Source organism: Triticum urartu, chromosome 6, assembly GCF_003073215.2.
Source record: "Triticum urartu cultivar G1812 chromosome 6, Tu2.1, whole genome shotgun sequence".
Classification (NCBI taxonomy): Eukaryota; Viridiplantae; Streptophyta; class Magnoliopsida; order Poales; family Poaceae; genus Triticum; species Triticum urartu.
The window spans coordinates 410,261,339-410,285,439 of record NC_053027.1 but is presented as its reverse complement, the minus strand read 5'-3'; positions in this window follow the sequence as shown (position 1 = coordinate 410,285,439).

The following is a 24,101-nucleotide window of genomic DNA, read 5'->3' as shown; positions in this document are numbered from 1 at the left end:
TGCGTGGTCAATTCGTGTTACTTATACTCCTACCATACATCGCTCCTCGGGGGAATTTTTCTTTTCAATATGGCAGGATTCTTGCATTCCTTAAGAAGAAAGGAGTTGCTCGGTTAATTGGAGAAAACCGAGCCCAATTAATTATAGAGAATTGAGAGAAAACCATTACAACCGCTAAGCGGCACACATAAGGTACGCCATGCCCACCACTTTAAATAGGGTCTCACCGAGACAGCACGCCTATGTCATCGTCATTACTCCTTCCCTAGAGGCGTCAACACCATCCCTAAACCCCGAGCAAATGACTCGACTTCGCCATAGGCGATTGTCGACCCAACACACGTTGTAGAGGGCATGTGGAGATGTATGAAGATCCACGCCAGACTCAGCCACCTACGACTAGACAGTGCAGCTCCGACTCTGACGGAGAACCACAAAGGAGAACTAGGCATGGCTGACGCCACGGAAAATTGTCGAATGAACCACGTGCTACCAACTGGGCCCCGCCACAGCAACTTCAACTTCACAACAACAAATCAGCCGAGACAATCCCGCGGACACGTCGAAGAAGATCCAACTACGAGAACAATTTCCACGTCTCCGACATTGCTCCCCTATCATCATTGCCACAGAAGTCTCGACGCCAACACCACTATCTTCCATTGATCCCGCTTGCCAGTACGCAGGTCCAAAGACGAAGACCTCAAGAAGGAATACGACACCAAGGCGCTGCGATCGTCTGATGAAACAATATTAAGGGTTTCCCTCAGAGCTGCAACGATCCGCATAGGAGGGGTACGGCAGCAATCCAGCGATGCCTCCAAGAAGGTAAGCGACGGCTACGGTCGTCGCTATAGCTGATCACGGCCACAACCGAGACCGGGTTTTCACACAATCTTCTGACACCACCTCATCCGCACATCATCTCACAACGGAGCCCACCTAGCATAGCCAACCGCACCTTGCGGAGGCCGCTAGATGTTGGGAAACGTAGTAGAAAACAAAAAAATTGCCCTACAATCACCCATGAACAATATTAAGATGCATTAACGGTTTGGATTTGATCGTTACAGACTCCAAGTTGCAGCGGAAGAAGATGAGTCGGTGTAGATCGTATTTGGATTCCCTCGAACCATAGATGAACCAACCCGCAAACCACCCACCAGTCCCTCGAACGGAAGACCAAAAGCACAACCTCTCTACGAGTTGCATACGTACGGTCTTCACGATCTGGCAGTGCTTCATCGTCCAGAGCTAACCGTCGCCGGAGAATTAGAGCGAGGAGATTAGAACCACTCTAGACTTCTAATTATGAGGATTATAAGATCTAGGTCTAGCTCTGATTGATTAACTAGGAGCAACTAGAGAACTAGAGGAGGCTCAAAAAATTGTATATTCAAAAGTGCCCAAAGTCTCTAGTATATAAAGGTTGGAGGGGACAGAGGGGGCGCCACACAAGGGGAAGGACTCCCCTCCCCTTGCGCTAGCCCTTGGGAGGAGTCCTCCCCCTTGTCCATTTCGGCCTCCCTTAGTGAGAAAAGGGGGCGCCTCCCCTAGTGGGCCCTTTTGGCCCAATTCTCCTTCCACCTCTTGGTCGTTTAAGGCCCGTTGATAGTAAATTTAATATAAAAGCATCCTAACAATTACTAGAACCTTATTATTATTAATTTAACATCACCGAAAACATTTTCCACCTATATATTATTTATCTGTAATATCCGGTATTACCCGATAAACTCTGAAACTCTTTCGGTGGCTCCGAAACGCTTTTGGTTCCTCATAAACTATTTCGAATATTAGTGAAACTATTTCACAAATATATTCTCCTTATTCCTGCGCTACTGCTACCTCTTGAGCATGCGTTGGTTTTCCCTTGAAGAGGAAAGGGTGATGCAGCAAAGTAGCGTAAGTATTTCCCTCAGTTTTTGAGAACCAAGGTATCAATCCAGTAGGAGACTATACGCAAGTCCCTCGTACCTGCACAAACAAACAAAAACCTCGCAACCAACGCGATAAAGGGGTTGTCAATCTCTTCACGGTCACTTACGAAAGTGAGATCTGATAGAGATAATAAGATAAATATTTTGGTATTTTTGTTGTATAGATTGGAAAATAAAAATTGCAAAATAAACAATGATAGAAATAGCTTGTTGACGAGAGAATAATATAATGAAGAATAGACCCGGGGGCCATAGGTTTCACTAGTGGCTTCTCTCAAGATAGAAAATTCTACGGTGGGTGAACAAATTACTGTCGAGCAATTGATAGACAAGTGCATATTTATGAGAATATCTAGGCATGATCATGTATATAGGCATCACGTCCGCGACAAGTAGACCGAAATGATTCTGCATCTACTACTATTACTCCACACATCGACCGCTGATGACCCACAAGTATAGGGGATCTATCGTAGTCCTTTCGATAAGTAAGAGTGTCGAACCCAACGAGGAGCAGAAGGAAATGATAAGCGGTTTTCAGCAAGGTATTCTCTGCAAGCACTGAAATAATAGGTAATAGATAATTTTGTGATAGGATAATTTGTAACGAGTAACAAGTAACAAAAGTAAATAAAGTGCAGCAAGCTGGCCCAATCCTTTTTGTAGCAAAGGACAAGCCTGGACAAACTCTTATATAGAGAAAAGCGCTCCCGAAGTCACATGGGAATATCGTTAAGCTAGTTTTCATCACGTTCATATGATTCGCGTTCGGTACTTTGATAATTTGGTATGTGGGTGGACCTGTGCTTGGGTGCTGTCCTTACTTGGACAAGCATCCCACTTATGATTAACCTCTATTGCAAGAATCCGCAACTACAACAAAAGTATTAAGGTAAACCTAACCATAGCATGAAACATATGGATCCAAATCAGCCCCTTACGAAGCAACGCATAAACTAGGGTTTAAGCTTCTGTCACTCTAGCAACCCATCATCTACTTATTACTTCCCAATGCCTTCCTCTAGGCCCAAATAATGGTGAGTGTCATGTAGTCGATGTTCACATAACACCACTAGAGGAGAGACAACATACATCTCATCAAAATATCGAACGAATACCAAATTCACATGACTACTAATAGCGAGACTTCTCCCATGTCCTCAGGAACAAACGTAACTACTCACAAAGCATATTCATGTACATAATTAGAGGGGTATTAATATGCATAAAGGATCTGAACATATGATCTTCCACCAAATAAACCAACTAGCGCAACTACAAGGAGTAATTAACACTACTAGCAACCCACAGGTACCAATCCCGGACTTGGAGACAAGAATTGGATAAAAGAGATGAACTAGGGTTTTGAGAGGACATTGTGCTGGTGAAGATGTTGATGGAGATTGCCCTCTCCCGATGAGAGGAGCGTTGGTGATGACGATGGCGATGATTTCCCCCTCCCGAAGGGAAGTTCCCCCGGCAGAACAGCTCCGCCGGAGCCTTAGATTGGTTCCGTCAAGGTTCCGCCTCGTGGCGGCGGAGTCTCGTCCGGAAAGATGGCTTATTATTTTTTTCCTCATCGAAAGACTTCATATAGCAGAAGATGGACATCGGAGGGCCACCAGGGGGCCCATGAGGTAGGGGCGTGCCCAGGGGGTAGGGCGCGCTCCCCACCCTCGTGGGCAGGGTGTGGCCCCCTGGTGAAATTCTTGCGCTCAATATTTTTTATATATTCTGAAAATGACTTCCATAAAGTTTCAGGACTTTTGGAGCTGTGCAGAATAGGTCTCTAATATTTTCTCCTTTTCCAGCCCAAAATCTCAGCTGCCGGCATTCTCCCTCTTTATGTAAACCTTGTAAAATAAGAGAGAATAAGCATAAGTATTGTGACATAATGTGTAATAACAACCCATAATGCAATAAATATCTATATAAAAGCATGATGCAAAATGGACGTATCAACTCCCCCAACCTTAGACCTCGCTTGTCCTCAAGCGAAAGCCGAAATTGAAAAATATGTCCACATGTTTAGAGATAGAGGTGTCGATAAAAATAAAATACGGACATGTGGGCATCATGATCATTCTTAGAATAACAACTTGTATAATTCTTGTCATATGATCTCTTATGCTAGAGTAACAATTCAATCACAATTTCAAGTATGAATCATAAACTTCACTGAAAACTAACAAACTGTAATCTCAGTCATTGGAGCAATTGCAGTTTATCATAACATAGGAAAGAGTCAATATAAGAGCTTTTCAGCAAGTCCACATACTCAACTATCATATAGTCTTTCACAATTGCTAACACTCATGCAATACTTATGGATATGGAGTTTTAATAGGACACAGAGAAAGATAGGGGCTTATAGTTTTGCCTCCCAACGTTTTACCTCAAGGGTAATGTCAATAATAATAGTTCATGAAAACTCACATCCAATTAGCCATATATACCAGGATTTTTCCAACATGTTGTGCTTGCCAAAAGATAAAATGTAAAAAGGAAGGGTGAAGATCACCATGACTCTTATGTAAGGTAGGAGATAAAGGTAAAAGATAGGCCCTTCGCAGAGGGAAGCAGAGGTTGTCATGCGCTTTTATGGTTGGATGCACAAAATCTTAATGCGAAAGAACGTCACTTTATATTGCCACTTGTGATATGGACCTTTATTATGCAGTCCGTCGCTTTTATTTCTTCCATATCACACGATCGTATAAAGCTTATTTTCTCCCACACTAATAAGTCATACATATTTAGAGGGCAATTTTTATTGCTTGCATCGATGACAACTTACTTGGAGGATCTTACTCAATCCATAAGTAGGTATGGTGGACTCTCATGACAAAACTGGTTTTAGGATATTTGGAAGCACAAGTAGTATCTCTACTTGGTGCAAAGAATTTGGCTAGCAAGAGGGAGAAATGCAAGCTCAATCATGTTGGATGATAACCAGACTGCCTTTATGTGCAGGTGGTGGAAGCTCCGATGGATAGCCAGACTAGTGAGTTTGCCGAATTAAAACGGCAACTGGATGCGGCAGACGCCGACATCGAGCTTGTTAATAAGCGGCTTGACGAATCACAGGGTAAGTAATATTTTCTGGTGAATGGCACACGATAAGAGCAGCATGATGCCAGTATCTTTAATATGTTGTGACTGCAGATGGAGCTGCCATCGTGGAGACCCTACGGGCGGAGCTCGCCCGAGCCAAGGAACAAGCGAGGGTTAGTAATGCGGCTGCTTTAAAGGTGGCCGAAGAGTTAAGAGCCGAGAAGGCTGCCCATTGCGAAAGCAAAGAAAAGATGGCCAAGATGGCCGTAGAATCAAAAGGCACTGCCGACCGTTGCCAGTTCCTTGAAGAAGAAAACCGAGTGAAGGCAGCGGACCTTGAGAAGGCCACTATGGCGACCAAAGACAGTCGCTTTGCTATGAGGGCGAAGAAGGAGGAGCTGCGCAAAGCCGGGGATATTGCGGCTGGGAAGCCCTTTCTGCTGCGGAGGAAGTTAGGAGATCTGCGGTATGCCCCTCTGGATCGGCTGTGGAGTTCGGCAGACGCATATATGGACTTGGCGGCGAGCGCTGTCGGTCGAATACTTCCAAGATCAATCAGATCATGAAGTGGACAAGCTATTCTGGTCGCAATTCAACATTCCAGAGCGTCCGCTTCCCTTGACTGATCAGCTAACCGAATGGGCCGAACTTAATAGGTTGTCCGGACTCGCCATGAGGTCTGTTGTAGATCATTTGTGGCCGGAGAAGCCGAAGCCGAACAACTATTTCAGCTTAGTGCAGCAGTTCCTTGGTGCGGTGCCACGCATCAACGCGATGAAGATGTCGGCGTGCATAGAAGGCTCGCGGATGGCCTTTGCCCGTGTCAAGGCATACTGGGCGGAGATGGATGCTACCACTGTTGCGGTGCAAGGTTCGGCCATAGGCCGAGTAGCTGCCGAGCACTATTTTGAAGAGGTTCTTGAGGGTGCTTGAGGGAGTCCTGGATTAGGGGGTCTCCGGACAGCCGGACTATATCCTTTGGCCGGACTGTTAGACTATGAAGATACAAGATTGAAGACTTCATCTCGTGTCCGGATGGGACTCTACTTTGCGTGGAAGGCAAGCTAGGAAATATGGATATCTCCTCCTTTGTAACCGACCTTGTGTAACCCTAACCCTCTCCGGTTTCTATATATACCGAAGGGTTTTAGTCCTTAGGACAACAATCACAACATACAATCATACCATAGGCTAGCTTCTAGGGTTTAGCCTCTCTGATCTCGTGGTAGATCTACTCTTGTACTACCCATATCATCAATATTAATCAAGCAGGACGTAGGGTTTTACCTCCATCAATAGGGCCCGAACCTGGGTAAAACATCGTGTCCCCTGCCTCCTGTTACCATCCAGCCTAGACGCACAGTTCGGGACCCCCTACCCGAGATCCGCCGGTTTTGACACCGACATTGGTGCTTTCATTGAGAGTTCCTCTGTGTCGTCGCCATTAGGCTTGATGGATCCTACTATCATCGATAGCGATGCGGTCCAGGGTGAGACTTTTCTCCCCGGACAGATCTTCGTATTCGGCGGCTTTGCACTGCGGGCTAATTCGCTTGGCCTTCTGGAGCAGATTAAAAGCTACGCCCTTGGCCGTCAGGTCAGATTTTGAAGTTTGAACTACACGGCCGACATCCGCGGAGACTCGATCTTCGACGAATTCGAGCCACAGCTGGGCGCGCCGCACTGTCGCGATGGGTATGACCTAGCTCTGCCGCCGAACAGTACCCCAGAGGCCGCGCCCGCATCAGCTCCGACCCTTAACTCGGAGCCAACTGCGCCAATCGAGGACGGGTGGTTAGACACCGCCTCAGGGGCTGCCGTCTCAACGGCGATCGAGCCAAACACCAGCATAATCCTCTGCGCAGCCCGTGACTCTAAGGCGCTGGACTCTTTTTCTGACTCCGAACCGCCCGCGCCCCCGCCAATCGAATTTGATTGGGCGCTGATCATGGAATTCACCACCGGGGATATCTTTTAGCACTCGCCCTTCGGCGACATTCTGAATTCACTAAGGTCTCTCTCTTTATCAGGAGAGCCCTGGCCGGATTATGGCCAACAGGATTGGGATGCGGACGACGAAGAAATTCGACGCCCACCCACCACCCACTTAATAGCCACTGTCGATGACTCAACCGACATGCTCGACTTCGACTCCGAAGACATCGACGGTATGGACGACGATGCGGGAGGCAAAGAGGAACCACCGCCCACAGGGCGCTGGACGTCCACCTCATCATATGACGTATACATGGTGGACACACCAAAAGAAGACGACGACGAGGAACGGAAGGACGCACTGAAGGCTTGTTCCCTCGAGAAGCAGTCAAAGCGGCGGCGCAAGCGCCGCCCCAAATCTTGCCTCGGCAGAAATAACGATCATACAGACCCAGCGTTGGAGCAGGGCGAACCACTGCCGGACCACGGCAATACGGAGAATCAAACCGAACAAACCAATTCTGTCAAAGATAATAGTCCGGATGACATAACGCCAGACAGGCACCCGGAGCAGCAGAATGCCCGTCAAAGGCTTGAGTCTGAAAAAGTAGAAGCAAAGGCTCAAGGCTGCGCAGGACACACTCCAAATCAGATGGAGTAAAGTACTCAACACAGCATCGAAGTACGGCGGCAATCGCCCCACCAAGAGCTACCCAAAGCGGAAGTTGCTACCTGAATTCGATGAGGAGGCCTCAGACCCCCCACAACCAAAAATCAAAACAGCCACCTGGCCGGATAGACGACCTCACGGCCAACATAGAGCGGCAAACAACGCCACTCACAAGCCAATACGCGATCCACGCGAAGGCTCGCACCAAAAGGACGGCGCAACCAGATCCATCTATGGACCACGCAAGCGCGCTCCAGCATACGATGTAACACAACAAACATCCGAACAACGCGGTACACCCAGATACAGGGGTGCCGCACACCCCCTATGTTTCACTGATGAGGTACTGGACCATGAATTTCCAGAGGGATTCAAACCCGTAAACATAGAGGCATACGACGGAACAACAGACCATGGGGTCTGGATTGAGGACTATATCCTCCACATCCATATGGCTCGAGGAGATGATCTCCACGCCATCAAGTACTTACCCCTCAAGCTCAAAGGGCCAGCTCGTCACTGGCTTAAAAGCCTCCCCGAAAACTCCATTGGAAGATGGGAAGAGCTCGAAGATGCTTTTCAGGCAAATTTTCAAGGGACTTATGTCCGACCTCCGGATGCGGATGATTTGAGTCATGTAACTCAACAGCCTGGAGAGTCAGCCCGAAAGCTTTGGAACAAGTTTCTTACTAAAAAGAACCAAATTGTCGACTATCCGGACGCCGAAGCCTTGGCAGCTTTTAAGCATAGCGTCCGTGACGAATGGCTTGCCAGACACCTCGGCCAAGAAAAGCCGAGAACAATGGCAGCATTAACAAGCCTCATGACCCACTTTTTGCGCGGGTGAGGACAGCTGGCTAGCCAGATGCAGCACCAGCGACCCCAGTACATCTGAAGTTAGATATGGAAACGGGAAATCACGGCGCAATAACAATAACAAACGCCAGAATAAAGAAGACAGCACGAAGAGCACGACAGTAAACGCCGGATTCAAAAGCTCTCAGCCAGGTCAGCAAAAGCCGCCCTCTAAAGGCGCGAGAGACGAACTGTCCAGCCTAAACAAAATTCTGGACCAAATATGTCAGATCCATAGCACCCCCGGTAAACTAGCTAATCATACCCACAGAGAATGTTGGGTCTTCAAGCAGTCCGGCAAGCTCAACGCCGTACACAAGGGGGAGGATGCACCAAGCGAAGACGAGGATGAGCCTCTCAAGCAAGACACTGGGGAACAAAAGAAATTTCCACCAGAAGTCAAAACGGTAAACGTGTTACACGTGATCAAGGGGAGAAACAATATGGCACTCCCAGAAAAATATGCCCAAAGGCATACCACCGCGGAGTCCTGCCAGTGGTCGTCTCAACCGATCACTTTCGACCATCATGATTACTCAGCAAGTATTCGGCGTGCAGGATGGGCTGCCCTGGTATTAGACCCAATAATTGACGGATACCACTTTACACGAGTCCTGATGGACGGTGGCAGCAGTCTCAACCTGATATACCAGGATACAATCCGCTAAATGGGGATAGACCCAACGAAAACTTGCCATAGCAATACCACCTTTAAAGGAGTAATGCCAGGCCCAGGGGCTCATTGCACGGGCTCCCTACTACTAAAGGTTATATTCGGCTTCCCCGATAACTTCCGTAGCGAACATTTAACCTTCCACATCGCTCCATTCCAAAGTGGCTATCAAGCACTACTTGGACGCGAAGCTGTTGCTCGCTTTAATGCAATACCACATTACGCTTCCTTGACGCTCAAGATGCCCGGACCACGCGGCACCATTACAGTGAACGGAAGTATTAAGCGATCTTTGTGCGCTGAAGAGAATGCGACTGCCTTGGCAGCCGCACACTAAAAACGGCCTCACCAACTAAAGCATTTGATAGGTCGTCAAGACCACGGACGCGGTTAGACGAGTCCGGCGCTGCTATATGTAATTTGTACCGGATTGATGGCCACACCCCTATTACAAATACAAGGGGCTCAACGCGCACAGACAAGCGGCAATTTCTACTCATTTTTAGTTATACATGGTTTCTTTAAAAACTATCTTTTCGCACGACAACTTTTTCACCTAAGTTCCTCTCTTTTATAGATGATCATCGTGCTACACCCGTCCAGGATACGGCACAATGGAGACACAGGCGCAGACGTGCAGCAGGGACCCGCTCCAAGGATTCTTTTTAGATTAAGACCCTGCGTAAACCTTTTTTACTGTGTCTTGTTGATACACATCCCTCGAATTCTTAGTATAATCTAGAAGGATGCTGACGTCTTGGCATGTGGCCACGTCAGAATAATGCACGTACCTGGACACAAGGGGCTTCTTACAAAGGGCACTATTTAGGCCCGGTTTATACCATAAAGACCGAATACCTTAGGGAGTGTTCGACGTCGCGAGTTTGGCCTTATATGCATCAGCTCCGAATCATTGTCTTCGGTCAAATGTTCGGTTTGCCCGGCTCCTGTGTTTTGGTGCCTTACGTTCTGCTTTATCGGCTAAGGCAGCACCAGGAGAACTACTGCGATTGTGCCCTGATTCACCCGGACGAGCACCTCAGTAGAGAAAGCCGAAAACTGACTGTCATGATATAGCGTGAGACTGATCAACCACTCGATGACCTCTCGGAATGTTAGAATTCCTCCGCCTTAACAAAGGGCCATTTTCCGGCCAGGCATGTACGCACCCCAAGATCGAGAGAGTGCGGAGCCACCAGGGGCTATCTAGTAGCCCCACTGTCAAACTCCTATGGCTAAGTGAAAGTGTTAAAGCATTATAGTCTGGTTGCCTCGTTCGCTGCGCTATCACCTCCTTAATAGGACCAAGACGTTGGGTTAAGTGTGAACACGCGTTTTTTGCGAGCACCTCCGCATTATATGCGTGGGGGTTGAAGCCGACGATTGCAATCTTTCAGGTTATATATGTTGGGGAACGTAGTAATTCCAAAAAAATTCCTACGCACACGCAAGATCATGGTGATGCATAGCAACGAGAGGGGAGAGTGTAATCTACGTACCCTCATAGACCGACAGCGGAAGCGTTATGACAACGCGGTTGATGTAGTTGTACGTCTTCACGGCCGACCGATCAAGCACCGAAACTATAGCACCTCCGAGTTCTAGCACACGTTCAGCTCGATGACGATCCCCGGACTCCGATCCAGCAAAGTGTCGGGGAAGAGTTCCGTCAGCACGACGACGTGGTGACGATCTTGATGTTCTACTGTCACAGGGCTTCGCCTAAGCACCACTACAATATTATCGAGGACTATGGTGGAGGGGGGCACCGCACACGGCTAAGAGAACGATCTTGAAGATCAACTTGTGTGTCTAGAGGTGCCCCCTGCCCCTGTATATAAAGGAGCAAGGGGGGAGGCCGGCCGGCCCTAGGGCGCGCCAAGGAGGAGGATTCCTCCTCCTAGTAGGAGTAGGACTCCCCTCTTTCCTACTCCTACTAGGAGGGGGGAAGGAAGGGGGAGAGGGAGAAGGAAAGGGGGGCGCCGCCCCCCCTCTCCTAGTCCAATTCGGACCAGAGGGGGAGGGGGCGTGCGGCCCACCCTGGCCGCCCCTCTCTCTCCACTAGGGCCCATAAGGCCCATTACTTCTCCCGGGGGGGTCCGTTAACCCTCCGGCACTCTGGTTTTCTCCGAAATCACCCGGAACACTTCCGGTGTCCGAATATAGCCGTCCAATATATCAATCTTTATGTCTCGATCATTTCGAGACTCCTCGTCATGTCCGTGATCACATCCGGGACTCCGAACAAACTTCGGTACATCAAAATATATAAACTCATAATAAAATTGTCATCGTAACGTTAAGCGTGCGGACCCTACGGGTTCGAGAACAATGTAGACATGACCGAGACATGTCTCCGGTCAATAACCAATAGCGGAACCTGGATGCTCATATTGGCTCCCACATATTCTACGAAGATCTTTTACCGGTCAGACCGCATAACAACATACTTTGTTCCCTTTGTCATCGGTATGTTACTTGCCCGAGATTCGATCGTCGGTATCTCAATACCTAGTTCAATCTCGTTACCGGCAAGTCTCTTTACTCGTTGTGTAATACATCATCTCGCAACTAACTCATTAGTTGCAATGCTTGCAAGGCTTATGTGATGTGCATTACCGAGAGGGCCCAGAGATACCTCTCCGACAATCGGAGTGACAAATCCTAATCTCGAAATACGCCAACCCAACATGTACCTTTGGAGACACCTGTAGAGCTCCTTTATAATCACCCAGTTACGTTGTGACGTTTGGTAGCACACAAAGTGTTCCTCCGGCAAACGGGAGTTGCATAATCTCATAGTCATAGGAACATGTATAAGTCATGAAGAAAGCAATAGCAACATACTAAACGATCGGGTGCTAAGCTAATGGAATGGGTCATGTCAATCACATCATTCTCCTAATGATGTGATCCCGTTAATCAAATGACAACACATGTCTATGGTTAGGAAACATAACCATCTTTGATTAACGAGCTAGTCAAGTAGAGGCACACTAGTGACGTTTAGTTTGTCTATGTATTCACACAAGTATTATGTTTCCAGTTAATACAATTCTAGCATGAATAATAAACATTTATCATGATATAAGGAAATAAATAATAACTCTATTATTGCCTCTAGGGCATATTTCCTTCAATATATATATATATACACAAACGGCCGCACATGAGTCATCACATTACTTTCCAGCAAAAGTATAAATACAGCCTTACTATATTCCATAAAAACATTGTGTTTACAATGGGAATACATGTCATTCAAACATAATATTCTTCGAGCACTGGGACTCTATCAAACGAGCACTGTCGGTGTCAAAACCGGCGGATCTCGGGTAGGGGGTCCCGAACTGTGCGTCTAGGCTGGATGGTAACAGGAGGCAGGGGACACGATGTTTTACCCAGGTTCGGGCCCTCTTGATGGGGGTAAAACTCTACGTCCTGCTTGATTAATATTGATGATATGGGTAGTACAAGAGTAGATCTACCATGATATCAGAGAGGCTAAACCCTAGAAGCTAGCCTATGGTATGATTGTATGTTGTGATTGTTGTCCTACAGACTAAAACCCTTCGGTTTATATAGACACCGGAGAGGGTTAGGGTTACACAAGGTTGGTTACAAAGGAGGAGATATCCATATCCGTATTGCCTAGCATGCCTTCCACGCCAAGTAGAGTCCCATCCGGACACGAGACGAAGTCTTCAATCTTGTATCTTCATAGTCTAACAGTCCGGCCAAAGGATATAGTTCGGCTGTCCGGAGACCCCCTAATCCAGGACTCCCTCAGTAGCCCCTGAACCAGGCTTCAATGACAATGAGTCCGGCGCGCAGTATTGTCTTCGGCATTGCAAGGCGGGTTCCTTCTCCGAATACATCACAGAAGAACTTGAATACGAGGATAGTGTCCGACCCTGCAAAATAAGTTCCACATTCCACCATAGAGAGAATAATATTTTCGCAGATCCAATTTGCTGACTTGTTTTGGCAGCACGACGTTATGTCATGACCCGGTGATTATTCGAACCGTTTCCTTTAACCAGCCCCGCACATAACGCGGGGCAGTTTTTCGACACGTCTTGTCAAAGCAGAGATCGTGTCCCCTTATTACGGGATTCTCATTAATGCGGTCGTGGGTAACCCAACCGTGTCTAGGACTCCTAGATTATAGGCAAGTCCAAACGGCTACGGAGAGGACGCTTGATATTCACCCTCTTTATAAAGGGACAAGGTTTTCGCTTTTTCCCTCTCGTGCTCAATCGAACCCTTCCCCCGCCTCGAGTTCCAACACCCAAAGCCCATGTTAGGTGCTCTGGATCTTCAATCATGTCCGGATCCAGCCTTCAAGGCCGATGGATGCCCTCCTCCGTGACGGAAGAGGACATCAAGAAGTTGAGGGAGGCCAGATACCTGACCGCCGAGGTTTCGCATCGGCTTCCTGCTCGAGGGCAGGTCATCCCTACTCCCGAACCCAACGAGAACGTCGTGTTCATCTCCCACTTCTTCTGAGGCCTAGGCCTCACTCTGGATCCCTTTATCAGGGGTTTGATGTTCTATTACGGGCTAGATTTCCATGATCTAGCTCCGGACTCCTTTCTCCACATCTCGACATTTATTATCATGTGTGAGGCCTTCCTCCGCATTACCCCTCACTTTGGCCTGTGGCTCAAGACCTTTGAAGTGAAGCCGAAGATGATCGAGGGGCAACATGCAGCGTGCGGAGGTGCATCAATAGGCAAGATGGCAGGAGCTCCATGGCCTAAAGGTTCCTTTCCAGAGGTTTCCGAATTATGGCAGCGGGAGTGGTTTTACGTCACAGCTCCCAAAAGTGCCAAGTGGGCGGCTGCCCCCGTTTTCCGCTCGGGCCCCCCACCACGACTAATGTCATGGATTAGCAGAGGTCTGAGCTGGGGTCCAGCCAAGGACGTGTCGATACTGCTAAGCCGCATTCGAGATCTCTTCGAGGGAGATTTTGATTTGGTAGTGGTAATACAAGTTATGCTAGTTCGTCAAGTCCAGCCTTGCAAACGCCAGCCGCTTCGCTTGTGGGAGTTCAACCCAGAAGGACCGCGTGCCATTCAAAGTTTCCTTGGCCTGACGCACAAGGAGATGTACAAGTCATTCTTCGGACCTCAAATAGAGTGTCCGGATGCTACTGAGGACGTGGGCCTGAGCAGTAACCGCACCGCCGAACAAGTAAGAAATCCTCTAACCGAACACATCGCCTTTTATTCATCATGAAGTTATTTATGAGAGATCGCTCTTTGACCAGGACTGGCTAACAAAGGCGAAGATGATCCAGTGTTCGGCCCCCCTCCCTGAGGGTTTGGAAAATCCGGTATTGGAAAAGATGCCTGAGCTCGCACCTTGCCCAGAGCCCTCGAAGGAAGATACAGGGGGGAATAATATGGGCGGAAGCGGGCCCCCATCGCTGCCAGTTCCAACCGAGGGAATGAGCGCCTCCTTAAAGGAGGATAACTGAGGGAGGAAGAGGACTGCTTCCGAGGATCCGGAAGCCGATGCCTCCAAATGAGAGAAGTCTCCAACAGAGGGTCCTGCCTCGGGGGGTGCTCTTGCCGCACAAAGTCCACGGGGGGATCAGCCCTCCAACGAGTCGTAAGTGATCCAAAAATACTTTAATAGTGAAGGTATACTATCTTTCTTCTGAGAAAATAACCGCCGCATATATCTTGTAGTTCGGGTCTTAGCCCTTCTTAGCTGAGCTCGTCTTTGGGGGATCTTCTTCCGGAGATGATGGAGAGCGAAACGCCTCCATCGGACTCCTCTGCTCAAGAAGCGGGCGACCCCGAAGTGCCATCACGGAGGGCCTCTCCGGATCCGGTGAGGCCAGAAGATAATCCTATAGACTCCCGAAGTCCTCAGCGTCCGGCTCCCGAAGAGAGCAAACAAAAGAGTCCGGCACCGTCTGGTATGCGGTCGGATGTTCTGAGGGAGCTGTTAGGGTGAGCGGCCGCCTCAGAAGAGCACCGTACACTGATGGGTACGTTGATGGAGAGAATTTCGTCCGCCGAAAGCGGATTACATGAAGCCTTTATGAGTCTACTGACAGGCTTTGAGGTATGTGAAAGAATATGTGATAGTACCGCACATGTTAGGTGTGCCCTGTGTAGATAGTAGCCCCTGAGACTCTGGTTGTCGTCGAGAACGGCGGCGAACAGAGGATCATAGTCCCAGGCAATAACCAGACTGCCTTTATGTGCAGGTGGTGGAAGCTCCGGTGGCTAGCCGGACTAGTGAGTTTGCCGAATTAAAACGGCAACTGGATGCGGCAGACGCCGACATCGAGCTTGTTAATAAGCGGCTTGATGAATCACAGGGTAAGTAATGTTTTCTGGTGAATGTCACACGATAAGAGCAGCATGATGCCAGTATCTTTAATATGTTGTGATTGCAGACGGAGCTGCCACCGTGGAGACCCTTCGGGCGGAACTCGCCCGAGCCAAGGAACAAGCGAGGGTTAGTAATGCGGCTGCTTTGAAGGCGGCCGAAGAGTTAAGAGCCGAGAAGGCTGCCCATTGCGAAAGCAAAGAAAAGATGGCCAAGATGGCCGTAGAATTAAAAGGCACTGCCGACCGTTGCCAGTTCCTTGAAGAAGAAAACCGAGTGAAGGCAGCGGACCTTGAGAAGGCCATTATGGCGACCAAAGACAGTCGCTTTGCTATGAGGGCGAAGAAGAAGGAGCTGCGCGAAGCCGGGGATATTGCGGCTGGGAAGCCCTTTCTGCTGCGGAGGAAGTTCGGAGATCCGCGGTATGCCCCTCTGGATCGGCTGTGGAGTTCGGCAGACGCATATATGGACTTGGCGGCGAGCGCTGTCGATGCGGTCGAATACTTCCAAGATCAATCAGATCCTGAAGTGGACAACCTATTCTAGTCGCAATTCAACGTTCCAGAGCATCCGCTGCCCTTGACTGATCAGCTAACCGAATGGGCCGAACTTAATAGGTTGTCCGGACTCGCCATGAGGTCTGTTGTAGATCATTTGTGGCCGGAGAAGCCAAAGCCGAATAGCTATTTCAGCTTAGTGCAGCAGTTCCTTGGTGCGGTGCCGCGCATCAACGTGATGAAGAGGTCGGCATGCATAGAAGGCTCACAGATGGCCTTTTCCCGTTTCAAGGCATACTGGGCGGAGATGGATGCTACCACTGTTGCGGCGCAAGGTTCGGCCATAGGCCGAGTAGCTGCCGAGCACTATTTTGAAGAGGTTCTTGAGGGTGCTCGTTTGATAGAGTCCCAGTGCTCGAAGAATATTATGTTTGAATGACATGTATTGCCATTGTAAACACAATGTTTTTATGAAATATAGTAAGGCTGTATTTATACTTTTGCCGGAAAGTAATGTGATGCCTCCTGTGCGGCCGTTTGTGTATATATGTATATAACCTGAAAGCTTGCAGTCGTCGGCTTCAACCCCCACGCATATAATGCGGAGGTGCTCGCAAAAAAACGCGTGTTCACACTTAACCCAACGTCTTGGTCCTATTAAGGAGGTGATAGCGCAGCGAACGAGGCAACCGGACTATAATTCTTTAACACTTTCACTTAGCCATAGGAGTTTGACAGTGGGGCTACTAGACAGCCCCTGGTGGCTCCACACTCTCCCGATCTCGGGGTGCGTACATGCCTGGCCAGAAAACGGCCCTTTGTTAAGGCGGAGGAATTCTAACATTCCGAGAGGTCATCGAGTGGTTGACCAGTCTCACGCTATATCATGACAGTCAGTTTTCGGCTTTCTCTACTGAGGTGCTCATCCGGGTGAACTAGGGCACAATCGTAGTAGTTCTCCTGGTGCTGCCTTAGCCGATAAAGCGGAACGTAAGGCACCAAAACACAGGAGCCGGGCAAACCCAACATTTGACCAAAGACAATGATTCGGAGCTGATGCATATAAGACCAAACTCACGACACCGAACACTCCCTAAGGTATTCGGTCTTTATGGTATAAACCGAGCCTAAATAGTGCCCTTTGTAAGAAGCCCCTTGTGTCCAGGTATGTGCATTATTCTGACGTTCCCACATGCGAAGACGTCAGCATCCTTCTCAATTCTACTGAGAATTCGAGGGATGTGTATCAACAAGAGACAGTAAAAAAGGTTTACGCAGGGTCTTAATCTAAAAAGAATCCTTGGAGGGGGTCCCTGTTGCATGTCTGCGCCTGTGTCTCCGTTGTGCCGTATCCTGGACAGGTGTAGCACGATGATCATCTGTAAAAGAGAGGAACTTAGGTGAAAAAGTTGTCGTGCAAAAAGATAGTTTTTAAAGAAACCATATATAACTAAAAATGAGTAGAAACTACCACTTGTCTGCGCACGTTGAGCCCCTTGTATTTGTAATAGGGCTGTGGCCATCAATCCGGTACAAATTACATATAGCAGCGCCGGACTCGTCTAACCGCGTCCGTGGTCTTGATGACCTATCAAATGCTTTAGTTGGTGAGGCCGTTTTTAGTGTGCGGCTGCCAAGGCAGTCGCATTCTCTTCAGCGCGCAAAGATCGCTTAATACTTCTGTTCACTGTAATGATGCCGCGTGGTCCGGGCATCTTGAGCGTCAGGGAAGCGTAATGTGGTATTGCATTAAAGCGAGCAAAAGCATCGCGTCCAAGTAGTGCTTGATAGCCACTTTGGAACGGAGCGATGTGGAAGGTTAAATGTTTGCTACGGAAGTTATCGGGGAAGCCAAATATAACCTTTAGTAGCAGGGAGCCCGTGCAATGAGCCCCTGGGACTGGCGTTACTCCTTTAAAGGTGGTATTGCTATGGCAAATTTTCGTTGGGTCTATCCCCATTTCGTGGATTGTATCCTGGTATATCAGGTCAGACTTCTGCCACCGTCCATCAGGACTCGTGTGAAGTGGTATCCGTCAATTATTGGGTCTAATACCAGGGCAGCCCATCCTGCATGCCGAATACTTGCTGAGTAATCATGATGGTCGAAAGTGATCGGTTTAGACGACCAGTGGCAGGGCTCCGCGGTGATAGGCCCTTGGGCATATTTTTCTGGGAGTGCCGTTTTGTTTCTCCCCTTGATCACGTGTAACACGTTTACTGTTTTGATTTCTGGTGGAAATTTCTTTTGTTCCCCAGTGTCTTGCTTGAGAGGCTCATCCTCGTCTTCGCTTGGTGCATCCTCCCCCTTGTGTACGGCGTTGAGCTTGCCGGACTGCTTGAAGACCCAACATTCTCTGTGGGTATGATTAGCTGGTTTATAAGGGGTGCTATGGATCTGACATATTTGGTCCAGAATTTTGTTTAGGCTGGACAGTTTGTCTCTCGCGCCTTTAGAGGGTGGCTTTTGCTGACCTGGCCGGGAGCTTTTGAATCCGGCATTTACTGCCGTGCTCTTCGTGCTGTCTTCTTTATTCCGGCGTTTGTTATTGCTGTTGCGCTGTGATTTCCCATTTCCATCTCTAACTTCAGATGTATTGGGGTCACTGGTGCTGCATCTGGCTAGCCAGTTGTCCTCACCCGCGCAAAAGCGGGTCATGAGGCTTGTTAATGTTGCCATTGTTGTCGGCTTTTCTTGGCCGGGGTGTCTGGCAAGCCATTCGTCACGGACGCTATGCTTAAAAGCTTCCAAGGCTTTGGTGTCCGGACAGTTGACAATTTGGTTCTTTTTAGTAAGAAACTTGTTCCAAAGCTTTCGGGCTGACTCTCTGGGCTGTTGAGTTACATGACTCAAATCATCCGCGTCCGGAGGTCGGACATAAGTCCCTTGAAAATTTGCCTCAAAAGCGTCTTCGAGCTCTTCCCATCTTCCAATGGAGTTTTCGGGGAGGCTTTTAAGCCAGTGACGAGCTGGCCCTTTGAGCTTGAGGGGTAAGTACTTGATGGCGTGGAGATCATCTCCTCGAGCCATATGGATGTGGAGGATATAGTCCTCAATCCAGACCCCAGGGTCTGTTGTTCTGTCGTATGCCTCTATGTTTACGGGTTTGAATCCCTCTGGAAATTCATGGTCCAGTACCTCATCGGTGAAACATAGGGGGTGTGCGGCACCCTTGTATCTGGGTGTACCGCGTTGTTTGGATGTTTGTTGTGTTACATCGTATGCTGGGGCGCGGTTGCGTGGTCCATAGATGGATCTGGTTGCGTCGTCCTTTTGGTGCGAGCCTTCGCGTGGATCGCGTATTGGCTTGTGAGTGGCGTTGTTTACCGCTCTATGTTGGCCGTGAGGTCGTCTATCCGGCCAGGTGGCTGTTTTGATTTTTGGTTGTGGGGGGTCTGAGGCCTCCTCATCGAATTCAGGTAGCAACTTCCGCTTTGGGTAGCTCTTGGTGGGGCGATTGCCGCCGTACTTCGCTGTTGTGTTGATTACTTTACTCCATCTGATTTGGAGTGTGTCCTGCGCAGCCTTGAGCCTTTGCTTCTGCTTTTTCAGACTCAAGCCTTTGACGGGCATTCTGCTGCTCTGGGTGCCTGTCCGGCGTTATGTCATCCGGACTATTATCTTTGACAGAATTGGTTTGTTCGGTTTGATTCTCCGTATTGCCGTGGTCCGGCAGTGGTTCGCCCTGCTCCAACGCTGGGTCTGTATGATCGTTATTTCTGCCGAGGCAGGATTTGGGGTGGCGCTTGCGTCGCCGCTTTGACTGCTTCTCGAGGCAACAAGCCTTCGGTGCGTCCTTCTGTTCCTCGTCGTCGTCTTCTTTTGGTGTGTCCACCATGTATACGTCATATGATGAGGTGGACGTCCAGCGCCCTGTGGGCGGTGGTTCCTCTTTGCCTCCCGCATCGTCGTCCATACCGTCGATGTCTTCGGAGTCGAAGTCGAGCATGTCGGTTGAGTCATCGACAGTGGCTATTAAGTGGGTGGTGGGTGGGCGTCGAATTTCTTCGTCGTCTGCATCGCAATCCTGTTGGCCATAATCCGGCCAGGGCTCTCCTGATAAAGAGAGAGACCTTAGTGAATTCAGAATGTCGCCGAAGGGCGAGTGCTGAAAGATATCCCCGGCGGTGAATTCCATGATCGGCGCCCAATTAGATTCGATTGGCGGGGGCGCGGGCGGTTCGGAGTCAGAAAAAGAGTCCGGCACCTTGGAGTCACGGGCTGCGTAGAGGATTATGCTGGTGTTTGGCTCGATCGCCGTTGAGACTGCAGCCCCTGAGGCGGTGTCTAACCACCCGTCCTCTATTGGCACAGTTGGCTCTGAGTTAAGGGTCGAAGATAATGCGGGCGCGGCCTCTGGGGTACTGTTCGGCGGCAGAGCTAGGTCATACCCATCGCGACAGTGCGGCGCGCCCGGCTGTGGCTCGAATCCGTCGAAGATCGAGTCTCCGCGGATGTCGGCCGTGTAGTTCAAACTTCAAAATCTGACCTGACGACCAGGGGCGTAGCTTTTAATCTGCTCCAGAAGGCCAAGCGAATTAGCCCGCAGTGCAAAGCCGCCGAATATGAAGATCTGTCCGGGGAGAAAAGTCTCACCCTGGACCGCATCGCTATTGATGATAGTAGGAGCCATCAAGCCTAATGGCGACAACACAGAGGAACTCTCAATGAAAGCACCAATGTCGGTGTCAAAACCGGCGGATCTCGGGTAGGGGGTCCCGAACTGTGCGTCTAGGCTGGATGGTAACAAGAGGCAGGGGACACGATGTTTTACCCAGGTTCGGGCCCTCTTGATGGAGGTAAAACCCTACGTCCTGCTTGATTAATATTGATGATATGGGTAGTACAAGATTAGATCTACCACGAGATCAGAGAGGCTAAACCCTAGAAGCTACCCTATGGTATGATTGTATGTTGTGATTGTTATCCTATGGACTAAAACCCTTCGGTTTATATAGACACCGGAGAGGGTTAGGGTTACACAAGGTCGGTTACAAAGGAGGAGATATCCATATCCGTATTACCTAGCTTGCCTTCCACGCCAAGTAGAGTCCCATCCGGACACGAGACGAAATCTTCAATCCTGTATCTTCATAGTCTAACAGTCCGGCCAATGGAGATAGTCCGGCTATCCGGAGACCCCCTAATCCAGGACTCCCTCACATACTAACAAAGCAATCATGTCTTCTCAAAATAACATGGCCAAGGAAATTTATCCCTACAAAATCATATAGTCTGGCTATGTTGTATCTTCATCACACAAAGTATTTAAATCATGCACAACCCCGATGACAAGCCAAGCAATTGTTTCATACTTTTGATGTTCTCAAACTTTTTCAATCTTCATGCAATATATGAGCATGAGCCATGGACATAGCACTATAGGTGGAATAGAATGGTGGTTGTGGAGAAGACAAAAAGGAGAAGATAGTCTCACATCAACTAGGCGTATCAACTGGCTATGGAGATGCCCATCAATAGATATCAATGTGAGTGAGTAGGGATTGCCATGTGATACGTCCATTTTGCATCATGCTTTTATATCGATATTTATTGCATTATGGGTTGTTATTTCACATTATGTCACAATACTTATGGCTATTCTCTCTTATTTTACAAGGTTTACATAAGGAGGGAGAATGCCGGCAGCTGGAATTCTGGGCTGGAAAAGGAGCAAATATTAGAGACCTATTCTGCACAACTCCAAAAGTCCTGAAACTCCACGGAATGCCTTATAATAAATAATGAAAAATCCTCGCCAAAGATGAAGACCAGGGGGCCCACACCCTTCTCACGAGGGTGGGGGGCGCCCCCCCCTAGGGCGCGCCCCCTACCTCGTGGGCCCCCTGGTGGCTCTCCGATGACCATCTTCTCCTATATGAAGTCTTTCGTCGAGAAAAAAAAGAAGCAACCTTTCAGAACGAAACTCCACCGCCACGAGGCGGAACCTTGGCGGATCCAATCTAGAGCTCCGGCAGAGCTGTTCTACCGGGGAAACTTCCCTCCCGGAGGGGGAAATCATCGCCATCGTCATCACCAACGCTCCTCTCATCGGGAGAGGGCAATCTCCATCAACATCTTCATCAGCACCATCCCATCTCAAAACCCTAGTTCATCTCTTGTATCCAATTCTTGTCTCCAAGTCCGGGATTGGTGCTAGTAGGTTGCTAGTAGTGTTAATTACTCAATGTAGTTGATGCTAGTTGGTTTAATTGGTGGAAGATCATATGTCCAGATCCTATATGCATATTAATACCCCTCTGATTATGAACATGTTTATGCTTTGTGAGTAGTTACGTTTGTTCCTGAGGACAAGGGAGAAGTCTTGCTATTAGTAGTCATGTGAATTTGGTATTCGTTCGATATTTTGATGAGATGTATGTTGTCTAGCCTCTAGTTGTGTTATGTGAACGTCGACTACATAACACTTCACCATTATTTGGGCCTAGAGGAAGGCATTGGGAAGTAATAAGTAGATGATGGGTTGCTAGAGTGACAGAAGCTTAAACCCTAGTTTATGCGTTGCTTCGTAAGGGGCTGATTTAGATCCATATGTTTCATGCTATGGTTAGGTTTACCTTAATACTTTTGTTGTAGTTGCGGATGCTTGCAATAGAGGTTAATCATAAGTGGGATGCTTGTTCAAGTAAGAACAGCACCCAAGCACCAGTCCACCCACATGTCAAATTATCAAAGTACTGAACGCGAATCATATGAACGTGATGAAAACTAGCTTGACGATATTCCCATGTGTCCTCGGGAGCGCTTTTCCTTATATAAGAGTTTGTCCAGGCTTGTCCTTTGCTACAAAAAGGATTGGGCCACCTTGCTGAACTTTATTTACTATTGTTACTTGCTGCTCTTTACAAATTATCTCATCACAAAACTATCTGTTACCACTTATTTCAGTACTTGCAGAGAATACCTTTGAAAATCGTTTATCATTTCCTTCTGCTCCTCGTTGGGTTCGACACTCTTACTTATCGAAAGGACGACGATAGATCCCCTATACTTGTGGGTCATCAAGACTCTTTTCTGGCACCGTTCCCGGGGAGTGAAGCGCCTTTGGTAGGTGGAATTTGGTAAGGAAAAATTTATATAGCGTGCTGAAATTTACTGTCACTTGTTACTATGGAAAGTAATCCTCTGAGGGGCTTGTTCGGGGTATCTTCACCCCGATCAGTAGAGCAAAGAGTTGCTCCTCAACCTACTAAACCTATTGAAAATGAAATTCCTTATGAGTATCCTTCGAGTATAATAGAAAAACTGCTAGCTAATCCTTTTACAGGAGATGGAACAAAGCATCCTGATGAACACCTAATATATGTGGATGAAGTTTGTGGATTATTTAAGCTTGCAGGTATTCCCGATGATGTTGCTAAGAAGAAGGTCTTCCCTTTATCTTTGAAGGGAGACGCATTGACATGGTATAGGCTATGTGATGATATGGGATCATGGAACTATAGAAGATTGAAATTGGTATTTCATCAAAAGTGTTACTCTATGCATCTTGTTCATCGTGATCGCAATTATATATATAATATTTGGCCTCGCGAAGGAGAAAGCATCGCTCAAGCTTGGGGGAGGCTTAAATCAATGTTATATTCATGCCCCAATCATGAGCTTCCAAGAGAAACAATTATTCAAAAAATTTATGCTCGGCTTTCTGATAACAATCGCACCATGCTTGATACTTCTTGTGATGGCTCTTTTACGATGAAGACTATTGAATTCAAATGGTATTTATTGGATAGAATTAAACGCAACTCGGAAGATTGGGACCTCGACAATGGTAAGGAGTCAGGTATGACACCTAAGTTTGATTATGTTAAATCTTTTATGGATACCGACATTTTCCGTAAATTTTGCACTAAATATGGACTTGATTCTGAGATAGTAGCTTCTTTCTGTGAATCTTTTGCTACTTATGTTGATATCCCTAAGGAGAAGTGGTTTAAATATCATCCTCCCATAGAAGTAAAAGTAGCTGCACCTATTAAAGTTGAAGAAAATACTATCACTTATAATGATCCTATTGTTCCTACTTCTTATGTTGAGAAACCACCTTTCCCTGTTAGAATAAAGGATCATGCTAGAGCTTCAACTGTGGTTCGTAAAAGCAATATTA